This window comes from Notothenia rossii, assembly GCF_949606895.1.
Source record: "Notothenia rossii genome assembly, chromosome: 12".
NCBI classification, from domain to species: domain Eukaryota; kingdom Metazoa; phylum Chordata; class Actinopteri; order Perciformes; family Nototheniidae; genus Notothenia; species Notothenia rossii.
In genome coordinates this window covers 460,490-465,534 of record NC_136911.1, presented here as the reverse complement: position 1 = coordinate 465,534, position 5,045 = coordinate 460,490, and the positions used below count along the sequence as shown (strand labels likewise).

Here is a 5,045-nt window from a genome sequence, read left to right as displayed (position 1 = left end):
CGCATGTCACAAAATGAGAAGCATTGTGGGAAATGTTCTTTTATTGTTTATGTGCTTCTGTAAAACGGCATGTAACCGTATAATAAACACATTATATTCTTTGCAAGCTCTTGCGGGCCACATAAAATGAAGTCGCAGGCCGGATTTGGCCCCCGGGCCTTGAGTTTGACACCCCTGAGTTAGACGGTCGCGTCACGATGTGCATGTGAGCAGTTAGACGGTCGCGTCACGATGTGCATGTGAGCAGTTAGACGGTCGCGTCACGATGTGCATGTGAGCAGTTAGACGGTCGCGTCACGATGTGCATGTGAGCAGTTAGGCGGTCGCGTCACGATGTGCATGTGAGGAGTTAGACGGTCGCGTCACCACGTGCATGTGAGCAGTTAGACGGTCGCGTCACCACGTGCATGTGAGCAGTTAGACGGTCGCGTCACGATGTGCATGTGAACAGTTAGACGGTCGCGTCACCACGTGCATGTGAGCAGTTAGACGGTCGCGTCACCACGTGCATGTGAGCAGTTAGACGGTCGCGTCACGATGTGCATGTGAGCAGTTAGACGGTCCCGTCACCACGTGCATGTAAGCAGTTAGACGGTCGCGTCACGATGTGCATGTGAGCAGTTAGACGGTCGCGTCACGATGTGCATGTGAGCAGTTAGACGGTCGCGTCACGATGTGCATGTGAGCAGTTAGACGGTCGCGTCACTACGTGCATGTGAGCAGTTAGACGGTCGCGTCACCACGTGCATGTGAGCAGTTAGACGGTCGCGTCACCACGTGCATGTGAGCAGTTAGACGGTCCCGTCACCACGTGCATGTGAGCAGTTAGACGGTCGCGTCACCACGTGCATGTGAGCAGTTAGACGGTCCCGTCACCACGTGCATGTAAGCAGTTAGACGGTCCCGTCACCACGTGCATGTGAGCAGTTAGACGGTCCCGTCACCACGTGCATGTGAGCAGTTAGACGGTCGCGTCACCACGTGCATGTGAGCAGTTAGAGCAGGGGTCTGCAACCTTTTTGACCAAAAGAGCCATTTTGCTCCTTTTTCCAAAACATTTTTTTGTCTGGAGCCGCAAAACATATTTCAGCTTGATAGCTAATAAAGTTGTATTTATTGTTATATCAGACAAAAACTACAGTTTTCTTGCATTTATTAGGCTATTTATTACATTATATAAAACTGTTAACCTCCAATAAGAAACAAAGAACTCCTATAAGGAGAATTAAAAATAATACACAGGCCTACTTTAAAATAAATTAAACACAGCACTTGGGGAGTCCTCTGCACATTTGAAGGAAAAAAAATATTATTAAAATGGGCCCACTTTGAAATAAATAAAACATAGAGCTGCACCCTAAAAAGAGTTAGAGGTAGGGTAGGTAAGAATGGAGAAACCAGCTCGAGTGCGCTAGAATTTGAAAATACTAAACCGGAAAAAATATGCCTCTTCCTTCAGACTTTCTTACAGAGTCCCTCCTCCAACACACACGAACGCGCACATGATAAATGTGTGCACAGATGGAAGGCTGACAGGCAGGTAGGCCATCCAGTTACTTTAACCGGGCCGGCTCAGATGATTGGTCGTGCTTTTTACAGCGCTACGGCTTCCAGAGATTAATTTTTGTATGTATTTATTGTCAAAGCATTTAATATATTCATTGCTATCGGGACGTTAAGAGCATTCCATGGAATATAACAAAAAGTGTTTTCTGAAATAAATGACATACCCCATTGAATTATGACTGAAGATTGTCAGCTGTCTTCCTCTCCGTGTTGTTCCTCGACACGTAAAGGCTGCAGCACCGTTGACAACTTCTCTCTACATATCAAACATACCGGTGAGCCAGCATCGTTTGCTGTGAAAGCATATAACTCTGTCCACACAGAATTAAATCCCATGTTCCTCCGATACTTTTCTTTGATCTATCCATAGTTCGCTCATCGAGCCGGGGGTCAGGTTATTCACCCGCAGGAAAAGGCGCTCGCGCGGGACCGTAGCAGGATGTGACGCATATTTTAGTTGATCTAATTAAAACCGTTTTGTTTTTTATTTATGTGTCACAGTATCACCTCAAAATACAAGATACGTAACATGTTCAACCGTGCAACAAAATATAAATAGTCCTACAAATACTTTTATTTTATTTCCTTCTTATTTTTTGTCTAAACTCAAGGGAGCCAGAGCAGAGGGCTTAAAGGGCCGCATGCGGGCCGCGGGTTGCCGACCCCTGAGTTAGACGGTCGCGTCACGATGTGCATGTGAGCAGTTAGACGGTCGCGTCACGATGTGCATGTGAGCAGTTAGACGGTCGCGTCACCACGTGCATGTGAGCAGTTAGAGATGGTCCCTTCACCACGTGCATGTGAGCAGTTAGACGGACACGTCACCACGTGCATGTGAGCAGTGTTTGGTAGAGCTGAGAGACGCAGAGGCAGATCCTGCACGTTAGCATACAGCGTCTCTCAGCTTTCCTCTCGTCACATGGGAAGTGTTCCTAGCTTCTCTCCCTGTGATAGATGAGGCCCCCCCCCTCCTGTCAGGTCCAAGGTCCTGTTAAAGATGAATGGCTGCGTGTGCGGCTGGTGCATTCTGGGTAATGCAGAGGCTGCACAGATATTCAATAACAGAGTGCTGTTGGGAGGAGTCGGTGGATCAGGGTTGAGGCTCTTAAAGGAAGATGCTTATTGCAAAGCAAAGAAATGAACATTAAAACATCCAGACAAACTGAAACCAGGCGTAGAATCAGAGACGCGTTGTGGTGGAACCAATCACACGCACTTTGTCCTGAAGCATTCACCAATGAGAGGAGAGGTGTGTGTGCTGCTCCTCGGCTCAGCTGGGGTTCAAACTGCTGGGGTTTCATTCAGTTAGAGAGTTTTATACTTTTGGTTTGCCTTTTTCTGACAGGTTAGTATATTTTGTATTCTTTATTCTTTTAATGTTAAGTGTGTTGCATGGATTCAACTACTGCAGCTACACGTGACAGATAAAGCCTTTAAATCCTTAAAAACAAACAAATGCAACCATTTAAATAACTACTAATGATCCTTTTACTTTAAGTCATGCAGTCACACTCCCAGCTGTTCATCTCAAACTCATGATATTTGGTAACGACTGACATGTCATAACAATAACAATAATAATAATAATAATAATTAGGTTAATCAAGTAAATAAGTTCAAAACATGTTTTCTAGCTGAAATGCGTTAAATGTTAACGGATCAAACAAGCGGTGTAACTACAGTGTGCTCCTCCTCCACACACACACACACACACACACACACACACACACACACACACACACACACACAGGCTTGGAATTTCGTCGTTTTAGGGGCAAGGCCATTTGGCCTTTGGTGTCACACATCTTTTCAGGGCACAAAGGCCATTGAGGGAAACATTTGGATTTGGAGCTTATAAATACATAACTTCACTTTTTGATAAGAAAAAAACACGAATGACATGGAAAACAGATCACTTTTTTAATATCAATAATGTCAAACATGATATCATCATATAGGCCTATGCCTCCTTAGTATTACCGTATATATAAAATAAAATACTCTACTTTGAATAATTAGTGTTTGGTATGTTTTCCATCTACTACTTCTCCCATTCATAAATCCAAAATCAAATCTAAAATTCTATTAATATGTAACAAATATATTCCATTTCAGAGCAGAAGAAACAGCCTTCAAGGGTCAAACTCTGCACATACTTCACTGTGTGTGTGTGTGTGTGTGTGTGTGTGTGTGTGTGTGTGTGTGTGTGTGTGTGTGTGTGTGTGTGTGTGTGTGTGTGTGTGTGTGTGTGTGTGTGTGTGTGTGTGTGTGTGTGTGTGTGTGTGTGTGTGTGTGTGTGTGTGTGTGTGTGTGTGTGTGTGTGTGTGTGTGTGTGTGTGTGTGTGTGTGTGTGTGTGTGTGTGTGTGTGTGTGTGTGTGTGTGTGTGTGTGCGTGCGAGAGTCTCTTTAATCAACTCCTCACAGCTCTGTTCAGAAACTAGACAAAAGTTGCACATGTACAAACCACAGACTGTCATGGCGAATACAATCGCTGCTTTAATTCTGTCTTTAGGACGTTGTTGTGAGCGTGGACGGAGCAGCTACAGGTTAGTTTAGCAGCCTGATTGATCCATTCAGAAAACACGCATTTTAAAAGTTTTTTCGCCTGCCGTCTTTACTAACCGGTATCAGTATGTAGTTACTTCGGCATCATTTTGAAACGTGTATTACAATTACATCACTGTAAAATAGGTTAATTTGGTCGTAGTTGGTTTCCACCACAGTATTTACATGGACATAAGCCCCGCCCCCTCTCCAGCGCGTCCTGTTTGAATGACAGGAGTAAACACAGCTGACAGTCGCGGTGAAACTCCAGCGGTTAGGGTGAGAATATTCGCATCGCGTCTGTTGTGAACGCAGCATAACGCAGTTCAGAAAACACTGTTCTGTGGCTTTTAAAGCAACTTCCAGATTTTAACAGTATCAGGGGCACACAGGCCATGGTGGCCGGAGGACCTACAATTATTTGTGGGGCATAACACACACACACCCTTCAACAAGTGAGAGATGTGTTGCAGCTTTAATTAGACGCTGCCCTCATGAATGATTCTAAAGTAGGGTTTCTAAAAGAGTCTTTAAAGGCACACTGAGGCAGGAATAATGAACTCATAACAGGAACATGAGTTTTGTTAAATGTTGATTTAGTGAGTCTAACGGGCCAGCAGTCAAATACAAGCTTTACTTGAGCTCTGACATGCCTTTAAAGGCACAATGAGTGTGATGTGTTCCTAAAAACAGTATTAATGTTGCCTTTAAGGTGTGTGTGTGTGTGTGTGTGTGTGTGTGTGTGTGTGTGTGTGTGTGTGTGTGTGTGTGTGTGTGTGTGTGTGTGTGTGTGTGTGTGTGTGTGTGTGTGTGTGTGTGTGTGTGTGTGTGTGTGTGTGTGTGTGTGTGTGTGTGTGTGTGTGTGTGTGTGTGTGTGTGTGTGTGTGTGTGTGTGTGTGTGTTTTAGTCCATAATAATAAAGGATAATAATCCAT

At 44.5% G+C, this 5,045-nt stretch overlaps 1 protein-coding gene across 1 annotated transcript in view; it reads left to right on the top strand.

Annotated features, from left to right (window-relative positions):
• LOC307026426 (reversion-inducing cysteine-rich protein with Kazal motifs-like) overlaps window positions 1-5,045 on the top strand; it is a gene marked incomplete at its 3' end in the record, with an annotated part of 38,271 nt that overhangs the window by 31,263 nt on the left and 1,963 nt on the right. The gene's annotated exons all lie outside the window — the stretch shown is intronic.